Genomic DNA, 18,933 nt, shown 5'->3' on the forward strand with positions numbered 1-18,933 from the left:
CAGACAAAAAGGACAAAGAATCAACAGAATCAAAAGCTGGTTCTTTGAGAAAATCAACAAATAGATAAACCCTTATCCAGACTAACCAGAGGACACAGACAGCATGTCCAAATTAACAAAATCAGAAATGAAAAGAGAGACATAACAACAGAATCAGAGGAAATTCAAAAAATCATCAGATCCTACTACAAAAGCCTACATTCAACAAAACTTGAAAATCTGCAGGAAATGGACAATTTCCTAGACAGATAACAGTTGCCAAAGTTAAATCAAGAATAGATAAACCGTTTAAACAGCCCCATAACTCCTAAAGAAATAGAAGCAGTCATTAAAAGTCTCCCAACCAAAAAGAGCCCAGGTCCAGATGAGTTCAGTGCAGAATTCTATCAGATCTTCATAGAAGACCTCATACCAATACTATCCAAACTATTCCATAAAATTGAAACAGATGGAGCGCTACTCAATTCCTTCTATGAAGCCACAATTACTCTTATACCTAAACCACACAAACACCCAAAACAGAAAGAGAATTTCCCTTATTAATATCGATGCAAAATACTAAATAAAATTCTTGCAATCCGAATCCAAGAACACATCAAAACAATCATCCATCACGATCAAGTAGGCTTCATCCCAGGCATGCAGGGATGGTTTAATATACAGAAAACCAACAACATGATCCACTATATAAACAAACTGAAAGAACAAAACCACATGATCATTTCATTAGATGCTGAGAAAGCATTTGACAAAATTCAACACCTCTTCATGATAAAAGTCCTGGAAAGATCAGGAATTCAAGGCTCATACCTAAACATAGTAAAAGCCATATACAGCAAACCAAGAGCTAACATTAAACTAAATGGAGAGAAACTTGAAGCAATCCCACTAAAATCAGGGACTAGACAAGGCTGCCCACTCTCTCCCTACTTATTCAATATAGTTCTCAAAGTCCTAGCCAGAGCAATCAGACAACAAAAGGAGATCAAAGGGACACAGATTGGAAAGGAAGAAGTCAAAATATCACTATTTGTAGATGATATGATAGTATATTTAAGTGATATCAAAAGTTCCACCACACAACTACTAAAACTGATAAACACCTTCAGCAAAGTGGCTAGGTATAAAATTAACTCAAATAAATTAGTAGCCTTCCTCTACACAAAAGAGTAACAAGCTGAGAAAGAAATTAGTGAATCGACACCCTTCATAATAGTCATGAATAATATAAAATACCTCAGTGTGACTCTAACCAAGCAAGTGAAAGAACTGTATGACAAGAACTTCAAGTCTCTGAACAAAGAAATTGAAGAAGATCTCAGAAGATGGATAGATTTTCCATGCTCATGGATTGACAGGATTAATATTGTAAAAATGGCTACCTTACCAAAAGCGATCTACAGATTCAATGCAATCCCCATCAAAATTTCAATCCAATTCTTTACAGAGTTAGACAGAACAATTTGCAAATTCATCTGGAATAACAAAAAACCCAGGATAACTAAAACTATCCTCTATAATAAAAGGACTTCTAGGGGAATCACTATCCCTGAACTCAAGCAGTATTATAGAGCAATAGTGATAAAAAACAAAAACTATATGTTACTGGTACAGAGACAGGCAGATAGACCAGTGGAATAGAATTGAAGACCCAGAAATGAACCCACACACCTATGGTCACTTGATTTTTGACAAAGGAGCCAAAACCATTCAATGGAAAGAAGATAGCATTTTCAGCAAATGGTGCTGGTTCAACTGGAGGTCAGCATGTAGAAGAATGCAGATTGATCCATTCTTATCACCCTGTGCAAAGCTTAAGTCCAAGTGGATCAAGGACCTCCACATCAAACCAGATACACTCAAACTAATAGAAGAAAAAGTGGGGAAGCATCTCGAACACATGGGCACTGGAGAAAATTTCCTAAAGAAAACACCAATGGCTTATGCTCTAGGATCAAGAATCGACAAATGGGATCTCACAAAATTAAAAACCTTCTGTAAGGCAAAGGACACTGTGGTTAGGACAAAACGGCAACCAACATATTGAGAAAAGATCTTTACCAATCCTACAACTGATAGAGGGCTTATATCTAAAATATACAAAGAACTCACGAAGTTAGGTTGCAGGTAGACAAATAACTCTATTAAAAATGGGGTTCAGAGCTAAACAAAGAATTCACAGCTGAGGAATGCCGAATGGCTGAGAAACACCTAAAGAAATGTTCAAGATCTTCAGTCATAAGGGACATGCAAATCAAAACAACCCTGAGATTCCACCTCACACCAGTCAGAATGGCTAAGATCAAAAAGTCTGGCAACAGCAGATGCTGGTGAGGATGTGGAGAAAGAGGAACATTCCTCCATTGTTGGTGCGATTGCAGACGGGTAAAACCGTTCTGGAAATCAGTCTGGAGGTTCCTCAGAAAATTGGACATTGCAGTATCTGATGACCCAGTTATACCTCTCTTGGGCATATACCCAAAAGATGCTCCAACATATAACAAAGACACGTGTTCCAATATGTTCACAGCAGCCTTATTTATAATAGCCAGAAGCTGGATAGAACCCAGATGCCCTTCAACAGAGGAATGGATACAGAAAATGTGGTACATCTACACAATGGAATACTACTCAGCTATCAAAAACAATGACTTTATGAAATTCATAGGCAAATGAATGGAACTGGAAAATATCATCCTAAGTGAGGTAACCCAATCACAGAAAAACACACATGGTATGCATTCATTGATAAGTGGATATTAGCTCAAATGCTCGAATTACCCTAGATGAACAGAACACATGAAAGTCAAGAAGAATGACCAAAATGTGGATGCTTCACTCCTTCTTTAAAAGGGGAACAAGAATACTCTTAGGAGGGGATATGGAGGCAAAGTTTAGAACAGAGGCAGAAGGAACACCCATTCAGAGCCTGCCCCACATGTGGCCCGTACATATATAGCCACCCAATTAGACAAGATGGATGAAGCAAAGAAGTGCAGGCTGACAGGAACCGGATGTAGATCTCTCCTGAGAGACACAGCCAGAATATGGCAAATACATAGGCGAATGCCAGCAGCAAACCACTGAACTGAGAACGGGACCCCCCTTGAAGGAATCAGAGAAAGGACTGAAAGAGCTTGAAGGGGCTTGAGACCCCATATGAACAACAATGCCAACAAACCAGAGCTTCCAGGGACTAAGCCACTACCCAAAGACTATACATGGACTGATCCTGGGCTCCGACCGCATAGGTAGCAATGAATAGCCTAGTAAGGGCACCAGTGGCAGGGGAAGCCCTTGGTCCTGCCAAGACTGAACCCCCAGTGAACGTGATTGTTAGGGGGAGGGCAGTAATGGGGGAGGATGGGGGAGGAACACACCCATAGAGAAGGGAGGGGGAGGGTTAGGGGATGTTGGCCTGAAACCTGGAAAGGAATAACAATCGAAATGTAAATAAGAAATACCCAAGTTAATAAAGGTGGAGAAAAAAAATAATGGTTAACGTAGAATAACATAAGCCTTTTTGAAAGTTTTACTGAAGCGTAGTTGTAAATAGAAATTTTAACTTTTTTCTTTTTTCCATGAAACTAAAAAAGTATTTCCCTTACTGTGAAAGATCAGTTTCTGGAGAGATTGTAAGCAGAAGCAAACAATATTTTTATTGCTAAATTCCTTAGTGATACTATGTGATTTCATGCATGAGACTTTTAAAATCTGATCCATATACAGGCATGAGCAACAATAGACAATGTCTTATAGTAACTTTTATTTGAAGTGCTACTATGCCATATAACGGGAGGTAATACACTAAAGGGAAGACCACAGCTCAGAAAGGAAACAGAAATGGTTTAACCCATGGCTCTGCCATTCATGAGCAGGTTATTGTCTCTGGCTGTGCTTCACCTCAGTATGTCACATGAAATGGTGAACTCCAAGAATTTCTGGAAGTCGAAGTAAGATCACGCATTTCTAAATGTGTAGGGAAACTAACCAATGTGTAAATACTCAACTTCTTTTCTCTCTTTTTAAGTAGAAACTCAGAAAAGGACACATTGAAACATAGTAACCAATGTTTCCTGGAACCACAAAGCCATAAACAGATTTCAGTAAGAAGCTGAATAGACAGCTATGCATTTCTAACTTCAACATCATGAGGAGATAGCGGGTCTACTAATGACCAGATGTTGTCTTTTATTCTTTAGAGACAGGCTTAGCCTTCTGGTTGACATTGAGAAATTAAACTTCAATGACTGCCGAGTCCCCGCTGCTCGATTCCTTAGTTATATATTTGGCTTAGTCCAACCTGGTCATTCCCAGGGAAGGCCTTGTGAGAAAAGACAGAGCCTTGACAGGTCTCCTAACTCCAAGCTCTAAATCGATCCTTCTAGGCATTTTTACATTCACCCAATAGTAGGACAGGCTCAAGAAACCAAGGTTAGGATTGCCTTTGTTCGGCTAGAGCAGTAAACCCAGTTCTCAGAAACCGAGAACTCAGCACTTCTCTGTTCACACTCATAGCACTTCTCTATTCACACTCATAGCACTTCTCTATTCACACTCATAGCACTTCTCTATTCACACTCATAGCACTTATCTGTTCACACTCATAGCATTTCTCTGTTCTCGCACTTGCAGTTATTTGCTGTCATGGTACCTCTCAACCAAAGATAGGAGAAAAACCCCCAAATAATTGAGAGTTCTCCCAACAATTAAAAAGCTCTAAGATGTATCTTTAGATGCATCTAAAAGAGTAACATTGTATCAACTGCATTGCTCTTCGCCTCTCTTTTTGACTCCTTTGCATATTTATTTTCTAATCTTCTGGGTGAGCCCATTGTTATCTAAAGTTTGCAATCTGCAACCTAGATAGCATTATCATAAATTTTGTTTGCCAAATGGCATGAAAATGATCAAAGAAAAAGGTCCGACTACAAGAAAAATGGACAGAACCATATTTAGAATAATGAAGCCTAGAAATTGGGGTAAAGTCTCAGACAGAAGCTGCATGAAGACGTAAGTCAAATCCTAAGCACTCATATATGTATACCACACACATACACACACATACAAAATAAGAAAAGGAAAAGCGAAGGAAAACAAGCCCACTTTAAGTGGGAGATCCCGTAAGGGGAGGTTAGCCTGCTTGATCAGTAAGTTCCCTGAAGCTCCTTCTAACCAAAGGGCCTTTACTGAGGACACAAGTCAACATCAGAAAACTGTCTTACATGTTTTCACATAGCCACACCAGCTCGATCCCGCGTGACCCACGCCACAGAAAGATAACAAGGACCTTCCAGATTCAGCTTGACCCAACCATTCCCCATTGACAAAACCATGTCCTTAAAGCAGAATTTGAAATGTCAGACTTTCTCCTGGATTTCATTTCCGGGGTAGGAAGCCCATGGCTTGCCTTTGTTTTTTGTTTGGTTGATTTGGTTTTTCTCCTTTCTAGTGGGGAGCATTTGCATGCTGGACTTAGCTGCAAGGCATGTCAGATGCTGTCACTGCGTCTTGACTTTCATATCTATTTCCTTGCCACATTTAAACTGCCCGCCCTTTCCCTGGCATTACTTAGCATCTCCCTGGCTGTCTGGAAGTTATAGCCGAAGTTAACAGTTTGGAAATGCGGTTAGCAGTGTGGCATGACTGCTTTCAATCGAAGTGTTAAAACGGCCAGTAAATCAGGAAAAGAAAAGAAAGGGTACTTGCCCAAATCTCAAAGTCAGATTTTACCAACATGAATAATTTTCAGGGCTTAGGTGGCTGTTAAACCTTTTCTTTACAAGTATTTTTATGTTTCTTTGAGAGTGTTCGCTGAATTCACAGATGCTTATAATATCTTGATGATTCAAGCAATTTTAAATTTTAAAACCAAACCCTAAGTCCCCTCCGGCTCGAAATTTATTAATTTTATTATCTTCCCTCCAAAGTCTGGCCGGCAGCTTTGACATTTGAGTGTGAAACTGAGCTACATGGACGCTTATTACCTAAGTCTCGAAAATTCAAAAATGTGCTAAATTTAATTACCCCAAATAGTACATTAACAATTTTTCAGTTAAGCTTCTATTTAAACAAATACTTGTTGACTCATCACCCTGTGTCAGCGCTGAAGTGGAGAACTTACTCATAGGTGGAATCAACTTGCTCACGGAAAATCTTGAATGCTGAAGTCTTGAATGTTTGCTAAATATGATGCAAGTCATTCAGCTTCAGATTTTTATGTAAGAAAAGCCCTCATGCCATCCCTCTAGACAAAGCCTTTGTTCTCAAACTTTCCCATTACGGGCTTTGCCAGCCGGTGCATTTCAGACCACTTCAAAGCTGAGACTTTTGTGGCTCTAATTTTTAGTAACCCTTGCTAAAGATAAAGAACCTCTGCCATCATCCCAGTGTACAGCGACCCTTGGGTCCCTTTGTAAGGAAGGGACTCATTATTTGATGGATTTCTAACAGTTTTGAAAAAGAAAATGGTGGATGGTCGCTTGCCTTGTGTTGCCTGCAGCCTCTCATTTTTGTTACATTCTTGCCATTGAAAAAGCCTTCTTGTAGATTCAATGTCCCTAGGAGCCAAACATAGTTATTTCCTGTCTTCAGCCTGTAAACTTTGCCAGGGAGCTAAAACCACTAAATAATTAGTAATTACTGAGTCTCTGTCTTCCTCTGGCTGCCTTGATGCACATTTTTCTTGGTGCGCCCATTAAATCTCCAAATAGGTTTTAGACTCGTAGTGTTTTTAACTCCTTCCTGTGTTTAATGCCCAAGCACACATTTTCAATCCGCCAATCAATAACAACAAAAATGTATAGAAAAAGAGCTTAAGCAAACTGAGAAAAGGATTTCCTAAAGTGAAAGAATGGGTTTGTTTTTTTCATTTTGCAACCATATATATATATATATATATATATATATATATATATTCATTTCATCTTACTAAAATAATGCATGCATATGTTTAGAAATTTGCACAGATCAGACAGTGGGTACCACAGAGACAACAGTGGCTTGCAGGGAAAGAAAAAAAAAAAAACAACAACAATCAAACACGGGCCAAAGAGATCCTAAGAAGCCAATAGCCAAAGTGTCCTTACAAGAATTCTTTGTGCAAATACGCTGGGAGGAGCAGGAGAAGGACTCGGATGCTTCAGTCTACTTCTTAGAAATACCCAAGAAAGACTATGTCTGCCACAGATTGAAAGGGAGAATCCGAAGACCCGGGTGAAGTTAGGCATGGCTCGCAATGAAAGAGAAATGAAAACCTACATCCCTCCAAAAGGCGAAACAAGAACGAATTTCAAGACCCCGGTGCACTCCAGAGCCCCCTTCAGCCTTCTTTTGGAGTATCACCTCCACATCAAAAGAGGACATCCCAGCGTATTCATTGGTGGCAGTCAAAGAGACCAGGGCATGCGAAACATCCTTGTTGCAAAAGACAAGTCGCTGGATGAAAAGAAGGTGCGGAGAGCTGAGAAGGGAAACTTCTGCCTACAGAGCACAAGGGAAGCCTGGTGAATTACAAGAGAGGAAAGGAGCAATTGAAGCTGAAACAACAGAAAGGACTGGGAGGAAGAAGAGAGGCAAACAGGACAAGGAAGAGGAGGAAGATGTAGATGAAAATCACAAAGAGTGTGTTGGTCGTAACGCAGTTTTTTTCCTTGCATATAAACCATATTAGCCCCCGTATACACCACTCACTCATTTTAAAGTAAATGATAAACCCAGGTAAATGTTCTTTCTAATCTTTGCAATGTCTTTTTCTGCAGAGTTAACATGCTACCAAACATGCCTTTAGGTTGTCCTGTTCATTAGCCAATAACCTTTTTTGGTGCAGAATGGGATCAGGGGTGGGGGGTGGGGGGTAGGGGTGGGGCTGGGAATTGACATGGGAACACACAGATGTCTTCTGGTTCGCTGCACAAGTGAATTATATATGGGGACACTTGGTTTTCACCTTCAGCTGTTTCTGATGTAGCTTGTATATTCTACTTCTATTAACTGAATGTCTTTGTAATTGCAAAAATAAGCTATAGATATTTGCCTGGTGTTCTGAATGTAAGTATAATTTTTAATACAAAGCAAATATCATTGGAAAGGGTAAATTAGGAAATAATATTCATCTTCTACTCAGTTACCAACCCCACACACTCTTACTTCATGTGCCCAACTTTGTGCCTCTAAATAATTACTCACCAGAGTATAACACAATTCAATCTGTTCTGACAAAGTCCAAAATATAAGTGAGTTAACTGGGGTTTTTTCCCCTCTCATATATCAATTCCAGCAGAGACTGGGGGCAACTTGACAGTGCTGGGACCCAGATTTCTGCCTCTTGCTGCTCTGACCTTTCTAGGATGTGACCCAGCTGAGTGCTTAAGAGATTCATGCATGTTCCTTAGCTTCAACTCTTTCTGGAGAAGGTAGAGCGAGACAGGAAGGGAGCCTCCCCTCCTTCATATGAAGGTCCTGATCTAATGGTCACATCCTTTACTTCAGCTGGCTTCCATATTGGCCATGCTCAATGGCAAGTGGTACAGCCTTTAGCTGAGGAGTCGCGATTCCAGGTTCATCACCATTGCGTGTTTTGAAGGCAGAGTGAAGGTTGAAGGAGTGTCCTGGTGCCAAACACAGTTCCTTGATTCCATCCACTTCTAGAAGACACACTATCGTGGGAATTTAATGGAAGATCTGAGAAAAGGCATATCGCAGATAAATTCCTTTTTGGTTCTAATCCTTGTAAAATCATTTCATACTTATTTGCTATATTTTTTTATTCATAGATTTATCACATAAATATTTAATTTTTTTGTTTATGATCTTTTTTCTCTCCCAGCTTCTTACTTTTTCCTGTCATTGCCTCATAACCCATTTCATTTGTTTCCATGAGTCAACTTTTTGACTTCTTGTCTGCCTGTTTATGAAATTCCTTTATTCAATTTAACTAGGATTAATGCTTGAGGATGGAATCCTGGATTAATGGCATTTGTCCCTCGACTTTGAAGAAATTGCTGTAACTTATTTCCTAGGATCCATTGTTCAGAGTTCCACCTAGAAGCTAGCAATTCATGCCCAATTTCTCCCTATTTCTCCAGCTCGCTTTCTGGTAGGCCAGCCCGTGGTTAGGAATCCTGTATCTCCTCAGTGTTCCGCTTGCTAACATGGAGTCTCCTCTCCTGATTCAGCCTCTCCCCAGGAATTTCAAACTTACATCTGTCAGCATTCTGCCTTCTACTTTTGATATCTACCATGCTTTCTACTGTCATGTGATCACATCCATTTTTAAGTAAAATTTTAATGAGGTTTATTAATGAGTATACAAAGACTAGCATCTTATCTTGGGAGTATATATTTTGTATTTAACTTTTTTTTTGTGAACAATTTAGTGCTTTCTAGACATTTTCCCCCTCAACTTATTCCTGTCTGTCTGCTCATTCTTTCTTATTCAATGTTATTATTGGAACTCCTCTAGATTTTAAATTTTATTTTTATTTTTTTAATTATACAAATGTGTGTATGTGTAAGTATTAGAACAAAGGTGCCTGCATAAACTGGAGCAGCCATATTTCCCTGGAAGGGGAGATACAGACCATTGTGAGGCACTAGATATGGGTACTGAGAACCAAATTCAGGTCTCTGGAAGAGCAATATGTAGTCTCAACCGCTGAGCCATCATCTGTCCACACCCTCTACAGCTTTTTCTGGATAAAGGATTACTAAATTTCTGTATATAGCCCTGAGCTTTTAAACTTACCCTGAGACTGACTCTTGCCCAGACATGGATAATCTCTGGGTTCTGGCAACTCGTTAGACCACTTTGGGAGTGTAACTGATGTGAGAGTATACATTAAAAAAGTCTGTCCCAACTCTCACCCAATTCTAGTACCAGACAATAGGGAGATTGCTCCTAGAAAGTACCAAATTGTCTAATCACTATTTTGGAGAATTTTCTCCTTTGTGATATGAAACACAAACTCTTTCTCTCTGCCTCTCCATAACAGGATGGTATATAAACATCATTGCTTTTTTTTTTCTCCTGTGATGCTTGTGAAGTGAAGACTTCCCGTTCCTTCGGAAAGTCGATTATGTCAAATGATGTTTCTCTGGGGCACGCAGGTGAAAGGATGCCTTGGTAAAGCGGACACTTGAAAGAATGCTTTCCTGAGGCAGACACGGGTGAAAGAATGTTGTTATAGCAGACACATGGTGAAAGGACGCATGGTGAAGGGATGTAAATGTGACCCCACAGACAGTTGGCATTAGAGCTCCGCCCCACTATTCTGTGTTAAAGACACATTTATGTTGCCTTCCTGAGCTCTTTTCCTGTGGCTTCTTGCAGCTTCTGCAGACTCCAGCCGGTTGGCAAGCCTTAGGATGCCTTCTGGATTGAACTGCCCTTGTTGGTTCATGTGTACTGACTGCCAAGAGGACTGGACTGCAGCTCCTGATTAGTATTTGATGTTTTCTACTGGACCGAACTCCTGATATACTGACGACGAAGATTGGACTCTTCCCCTAAGAACCATTTCTAAACAGGTCAATTTCCCCTGTGTCCTAATAACTTTTGTTTTCCACTACCTCTCGTGGGTAGTGGGCTAAAGGGGAGGTAGGGTTAAGAAATTTATGCCTATATGCTTGTATATAGAATGTACCATTAACTTGCTTCGCTGTTGCCTTTATGAGATAGGTACCCCAACCGATGGGCAGTCAAGGCAAGTAGCTTAAAATGCTTGACCAATAATGCCTAACATCCAGGAAGGCACAGAAATAAACCAGGACTTAGCCATTCTTCTGTGTTGACTCAGTAGAGGGATCAGCCAAAGCTACTCTCTGTGTTGTGTCAAAGTTGCTTCTGCATGAACATTGCAAGACGCCACCGCAGTCTGCATGCAGGTACTGAGTGGGCAAAGGCAGGTTAATTTTAGCAAGACAGAGCAAAAGACTATGTTAACATGGAGTCATAATAGGTCTTTATACTTCTGTCAAAATCAAAGACCATGACTTCATCATCCTCACCCACTCAACATTTACTAGTGTTTAGGGACTCATAACTATCTATTAAATTGAATAATAACACAATAAATTTATTGAACAAGCTCTATGTGTCAACCAAAAAACTTAATCCTAACAAATTGAACGAAAGCCATTTAGAAATGGCGTGAGATGGATAGTAGCAGTAAATATAACTTGCCTTTATTTTTTCCTTTCATATCTCATATTAAAAATAATAGATAATGTAATGCTATGGCGTCCTCATCCATAGTCTACCGCTAGCTGTCAAGCTGTGGGAATACAAATTAGATCTGTTCCGGAGAATTCTCCAGCCTTGAACTCTAGCTCAAATAATGTAATTTCTACAGTCAGCGAAGATTAATAATTCATCTTAACAAAGTGAGATAGGAAGAATTAGTTAACATTATGTTACCAACTGCCCTGATTATGTATTCTTCCAGGATTACCCAGTAATTGTGATTTACTGACCGAGAGCATATGTTTTGTTTCCATGACATTCTGCAGGAATAGATCATCAATCAGCCTTTGTTTTCCATAAATCTGAAGACCCATTTCCAAAGGAGCTTCACAGAAACTCTCAATTGCTGGAAGCCAGGGTTATGTGACTACAGAATATTCTGAACATAAAGATAATAAACACTATACTTTGGAGGATTAATTATTAAATTCATCTAGGGATGGTAGGCTTCATAGGACAAGTAATAACCATTGCACCAAATGATGCTTTAGATCTGGGAGAGGCATGGAGACCACATTAATACGGGTAAGAGTGTAAATAGCATGGAGCCCTACCTGTCAGTGTGAGCTTGTAGAGTAACTGCTTGTAAAACTGCTGAGAATGACAGATCGTGACTCTATAGGTCCTTTCTCATCCATCACAGAACTCTATGTGCAAAATATCTTCCAATCACAACACTTAACGTCCACACATGTGAAATGGACAAAGCTACGGCGGGAACAGATCACACAGCAGTACTTCTCTGTAACAGACGACGGTGTGGACTCCTCCACTGCCTGCCAGCTCTGTTACTTTGACTCCGCTATCCTTTCTGATCCAGCCCCACCCCTGCCCTGTCTGTTCTCCAATGAACTGAAGAAATGCTACTTGCAATGGGTAGGTGGTCAGGAAGACCTTCATAGGAGTAGGAAGTCGGGCTTTTACTGTTGTTAAGCATCTTGAGTGGCATAAACAGTTGCTATTTCTAAGAAGTTCAGAAAATTTAAAGGATTCTAATTTCTTTTTTTTTCTTTTAGAACAACTCAGCCAAATAAAATTCCAGTTTATTGTTGGGCATTGTTTCACACATACATCAAACAGGCCAAAATAAATGAATACATGAATGAATGAATGAATGAATAGATGGATAGATAGATAAAATAAATAGCAACTTCATAGGAAAAAGAAATCTTTTATCTTTAGCATTTTTAACCATCTCATACAAACCAACTACTTATAGTACAGCTAAGTACATACACAAATCAAGTTACTGGGATGCTCAGAATACGATTGGGGCTTTTTGTTGTTGTCTATTACAAGGCTTTGTTTTGTTTTGTTTTGTTTTTTCTCCTTTGAGGTTGTAATGAACACGGTGACTCCACAAGTAAAGTCTAAAACAGTACAGAAAATACTCTGAAGGCTGGTTTGTTCATCTTTTATCATTAAAAATGACTGATACCTAACAATATGTACAAAAATATAAAATGTAAATAAAAAATATAAACAAAATTCCTTTTAAAGTATTTTAAAGAACAGGAAGCAGAGCCTGGGAAGTTCAGGTCCTTTGTCCTCCCCTGTTGCTAACTCCTGTTGTGGAGAGTGCCTATCATGTGTGGGTGGCACTGCCCGCTGTGGGTGGGCGGGGCTACCTCTCTCCTCAAAGGTGACCATATTTAAATTCTGAGTCTGGAAGTGGAAGGTGAATAGGTCACGGTGGCCTTGAGTTTAGCTTTTCCTTTTGCTGTCTGGTCATCCTCATCCATCTGCTGCTTCTAGGTGTGCACATCCTCACCATCCTCAGCTACTCAGTTGCCCATAGGAACCTCAGCTTCCTCACCTTCACCTTCCTCCTCCTCCTCTTCCTCCCCACCTTCTTCCTCCTCTTCATCTGCCTCATTGTCAGCTTCCTGCTCCCCATTTTCCTCATTCGCGTCCCCATTGGCTGGTGCGTCTCTTCCGTTCTCTGCCTCCTCCACAGCTTCCTTCTCCTTCAAGACTTTGGTAGTGATCTCGGAGCTAGTGTCCACTGCCACATCTGACGTGGTGGATCACACCCCGTTGGTCCGGTGTAGCAAGTGAGGAGGAAGTCGAGCTCAAGGACTCTGCTGAGAAAACTGCCGGTGAGCTGGGAGCACGGCCTGGGAACAAGGTGGCTTGTTCGGAGCAGCCAGTGGGTCTAATTTCTTTATATATACTGAAAAGCACAGTTCATGGTGTCCAAGGGAAATGATTAGCCTGAAGACAGTTTCTATAACTGGTAAGAGCTAACATAACTGATAAGAAAATAAATAACGAAAAAGAAAGAGAATAGTAACATAAACAAAAAGGGTTTAGAAAAGGCAGTACCCATGGTAAAATGCTGACGCCTGAACATGTATGCCCCTCAAATTCATACATTAAAATCTTTACTGCAAAGTGATGGTTTGGCTGGGACCTTTGGTGATTGACAAGATGGTTGGCCTGATGACTTGGTTAAAGAGACAAGAGGGCTCCTTTACCTACCTCTTTTACGGGAGGCCTCATAAAGAAGGGGCCATGTGTGAACCAGATCACAAGTAGTTTCAGATCATAGACTAATTTTGTCGCTGTTTTTATCACCGACTCTGCCTTCTTAAACTATGGGAAATCAATGTCAGCGGTAAGAAGGTATGAGTAAGAGCGTTTTGTGACGGAAGCCAGACGGACTAGGTTCTGATTTGCTTTCTACTGCTCTGAAAAAGACCATCACTACTCGGGAAGCAAACGGGCTGATTTCACCTTACAGTGCCAGGTAAGAGTTTATCACTGACGAAAACAAGACAGGAACTCCACGCAGGAACCTGGAGGCAGGAACTGAAGCAGACGGGCATGCTACTTACTGCTTGGTCTTGATGGTTTTGCTCAGCCTGTTTTCATATACAATCCAGGACCGCCCAACCCAGGAGTGGCGAAATCCAGTGAGCTGGCCCCTTCCACATCAGCCATTGATCAAAAATGTCCCCATAGATTTGGCCATGGCTCAACCTATTAGGAGTCTTTTCTCAGTTGAAGTTCCCTCTTCCCAAATGACCCTGCCTGTGTCAAGTTGACAATCATCACCATCACCACCACCACCATCATCATCAAACCAAAACTGATTATGACAGTGGATACATACAATAACTTCTCTCATAATAAAAAAATAATTGTCAATTAAAAACCCACAAGGTTCCATTTCTCACATATCAGAAATGTGAACGCAAAACCTGATGCCTCCTATCCTAGAGGGAAACTGTGTCCTCCTCTTAGGACATCATCAGCACACAAGATGATGCTGGTTCAGCAATCCCTCTTCCAGAAATTTTGTCTCTGGGCCAACTTTTGTAATTTTTCCAGAACATAAGCGTATTCACTACAGAAAGTATTAGGAATATTTAAAAAATGGTAGTCATAACCAAGTGTCTTTGTAACAAGGAGCCCGGCTGAAGTAAAGAGTAACAGAACAGAACAATTACAGGGACGAAGTCATCTTTAAAACAATACAAAGTTAATTAAGACAGCATGGCGCTTACAGAATGTAGAGCCTTCAGAGGCTCCCAAATCAAATCAGGATCTCATTGTCTGTCTGCTTTGAAAATCATTCACACTCTTGAGTGAATCTTTTCTTTATATCTTACACATTGCAGTTTAATAAAGTTTACAAAGTTTCACCATGCTGTTTGCTGGAACGAATTACATTTCTTCATCCATCGTCATCTCTCAACGATTCTTAATTTATACACCGTGACTCCACAAGCTACTGCTGCGTGTCACGTGCCGATTCTGAGCCTCTGATGGACGGAATGCAGCGGCCTCCATCCATCTGTTTGCACTCTGCCCCCAGCTACTTCTCTGTACAGTAACAGCTCATTAGTTGTGACAGAAGCTACATAGCCAACACCAGCAATGTTTCTTACCTGGCCTTTTATGGGAAAAGTTTACCAGCCTAATACATAGAAGAAATTTTGCTGAACTGATGTATTAAATGTATGCAATTTCCCAGCTTAATCTTCGTACGGTGCATATTTTCTATTTTCTCAGTCTTTCTCAATTTGAAAGATAATACCCACTCTCATGACAAAGCCATCATTTTATTTGAAAATTTTAATTATTTACGTCTCCTGATTGCACTGGGTAGATTTTCCAGGGCATGGCGGTCGATATCCTGATTCTAATAGGATTGCTTCTAAAAACGTCACTGCAAACTGTGATCTTAATTTCATTCTTAGAAGAGTGTGCTTTTTATCCTGTTAAAGAAACATTAATCGACTGTTCTTTAACTCCAGTTTTGTATCAGTCAAGAATGACCACGAGTCTTTCTTAAAGACAATTGGCTGTCATCTTTTCACAACTCTCTTATCTTGGCCAGTGGAACATTAGCAAATCTCCTAATGTGGTCATTCCAGAGATTCAGCCCACATCTCCTTTCAGGGAAGATGCAGTCACACCCATTCTCTGTCCATTTCGGGCCTCAGTTGAGCAGAGCTGCCCATGGAGGAAGCCCATGGAGCTGGCGACTAGACAGGAATAGCACTTCTCAACAGACGGAAAGCTTAGGAAAGTTTGCTCTGAGTTCTCCATCTACCCAGTCCACTTCCTCCTTCCACTCACAGGTAATTGATCCGTAATAAATACCTTGCACTTTCAAATTCCATGCCATAGTACTTTTTGCCATATCATATTTGATATTTACTTAAATTTTTATATATGGCAATTTGCTTCCTTTTAATTTTATTTTTCTTGGATATTTTATGTATTTACATTTCAAATGTTATCCCCTTTCCTTCCTCTCCCCTCCCCTCTCCCCCCTCTCCCTGCTTCTATGAGGATGCTCCCCCTCTCACCCACCTACTCCCACCTCAATGCCCTAGCATTCCCCTACATTGGGGAAAAGAGCCTTCACAGGACCAAGGGTCTCTCCTCCCATTGACGCCAGACAATGCCATCCTCTGCTACATATATGGCTGGAGTCATAGGTCCCTCCATGTGTACTCACTGGTTGATGATTTAGTCCCTGGGAGCTCTGGTGGAGTCTGGTTGGTTGGTATTGTTGTTCTTCCTATGGGATTGCAAACCCCTTCAGCTCCTTCAGTCCTTTCTCTAACTCCTCCATTGGTGTCCCTTTGTTCAGTCCAGTGGTTAGCTGCAAGCATCCTCATCTGTATCAGCTAATCCTGACAAAAATCATATGCAGTAGGCATTATTTATTAAATCACATTATGACAAACAATAATATTTTTATTTTATATCTTTCATATTATTATAAATAATAATTTTACTATAAAATAATATTAACAGCAGAACAGTATACATCTATGGTTATTTGATGGATAAAAGAACTTAAATCAATTAGAACATTGGATGATCTTGGCTTACAAAGTAAGTACTTCTAAAATGATAGTAATAATTTTATGTATAATATTTTTAAATATAAAGACTCAAAATCACTAAAGTAGTAGAATTTGAGGAGGCATCAAAATGTAATATTGAATTTCAAAGATGAAAAATGTTGCTAATATTTACATAATTATATACCACAGCAATTGTTAAGCTTTTAGCATTACTATTGGGTTTTTTTGTTTGTTTGTTTTATTTGAAAAGAAACTAATGATTTTGCTCTAGTCAGACAGCTTTGTTGGTTTCAATGCAAAAGATCCTTATTAAGTGAGGTGAAACAAAACCAAAATATCATGAGTACAAATATTATTTACAGGGTTATCTATTAAGACAAATAAATATAACAGAGAATCTGTAGACTCAGTTCTGATTTTTCCACCTGGGGAACAATCCTGTAGCATCAACAGGAACCCATTAGAGCCGCAATGATCACAGAAGATGTTGACTAGGCCTGTAACTGGAAGCAGGGCATGATTCAGCATCGAAACGCACTTGTTCTTAAGAAGGAATGGACCATCTAGAATAAGTTATTAGAACATGAAACTGAAGGTGAAATATGGTTCAACCCTACAAAACATTATTAATAAGAATTTACAACAACAATCCTGCATCTTATTAGTGAGATCTCCAAGTGAAGAAGTTGAGGGCAATTTTAAGCCACTTGCCATATCTGGGATTTTAACTTTAAAAGGCTGTTGTAAGCCACTTAGATTAGCTTTCTAGACGCTGCTAGTTCAGTCATGCATAGTACAATTTGAGACTCTGAACTTTACATGGAATTCACACGGACTTCAGAATCAATGCTTAGTAAGGCAACAAGCAAGTTATTAAAAATATATTCACACACAGGAGGAGGCTTAACATTTGTATTTGTACATTGTACTGGAAGCGTTTACTTCCTGCTCCATATCTAAAATTTATTTTAATTCAGCTTCATGCTCAAATATATTTCATATTTCTGACAATTCTCAATTTTAAAATATAAGCCTACTATTTTAATTCCCTATAAGATAAAATATATGTACCAGTGAGTTTAAAAATATATAAGTACTTTTGCCATTAATTATATCTTATTCTTGAAGATATCTGATAAAGACGTATAATTAACATAATTCTAATACCCATCAGTCACCCATCCAGGAATTAGTTTCCCTGGGTAATGAGCAGATTGAACATTTCCTTTCTGGGGCATTTCAATTTTCTAACACTTCTTGATTTTTTTTTTTTTTCCTATACGATGGCCAGGATGAGTGACCCTTATCCCTCAGAAGCGCTTACAACGGTAGATGACAGAGGAGGGCCTTCGCATTTAAATGCCCAGAGAAGAAAGCAGCCATGCATATGCATAAACCAGTGATCACTCAGTTCTCCAGTGGGGCAGCTTCGGGTAGCAACTCAAGCGATGGAACCGAGTTCAAACCATTTCGTCAACCATCCTGACATCTGTAGTGCTCGGATGTGAGGCTAATTGAATTAATGAACATTTATTCTGTAATGCGATTATGTTCTAAAGGAACAAACAGGAAAAGAAGTAGGAGGCAGAAAGGGAAGCAGTGGGAAGAGGGAAGGGAAAAGGACAAGAGGGAAGGGAAGCAGGGTAGGCTGCAGTGGTGAGGGCGGCTTGCTAGGTGCGGCCATAAAGTCCGTAATTGTAAAACCCTGAAATCAATCCTCTCAACATTACTGTGAGGTAGAACCTACTCATCATCGTTCATCTTCCTACGTGCCGTCTGACGCTCACAGGGACTGATGTGTTCAAGGCAGCACAGCGAAGAAACCTCAGTTTTACCTCCCTGGTTTCTAAGCCAGTCAGTGCAGTGCTGTGCTGGGTTACCATGACACTCAGTCTCCCACAACACATGTGCTGACCTCAGCGGTGAGCCTCGGCCCAGACTGCACAATTTGGTGACCGTTTTTTTTTTTTTTTTTTTTTTTTTTTTTCTATTTTTTTTAACATAGTACCACGTTTTCATTTCCATCACAGTTCTAGGAAAATAAAATGCGTGACTGGTGTCTACCTTCGGAGTCCTGCTTTTACCTCCAGTTTCAGTTTCACAAAGGAAAACACATTGCGGGGCCTGGTGGTCTACGAATGCTGACTGAAGGTCTGCGTGAATGAACCGGTAGAAGGAAGAGCAAACCCCTCTGAAGCTAACTGAAGCTAATTCGATCACCCCTGCTCAGCGTAAAACTATGGGGCTCACACTTCTGATGCTGACCTAGTATCATTATGCTCACCCTTTTTTCTGACTGTATCTTTGAGCCAGCGTTGGCATTTGGGGACCTAGTTATATCCTGTCATACAGAAAAACTTTTAC

This window comes from Rattus rattus, chromosome 10 (genome assembly GCF_011064425.1).
Source record: "Rattus rattus isolate New Zealand chromosome 10, Rrattus_CSIRO_v1, whole genome shotgun sequence".
Taxonomy (NCBI): Eukaryota; Metazoa; Chordata; class Mammalia; order Rodentia; family Muridae; genus Rattus; species Rattus rattus.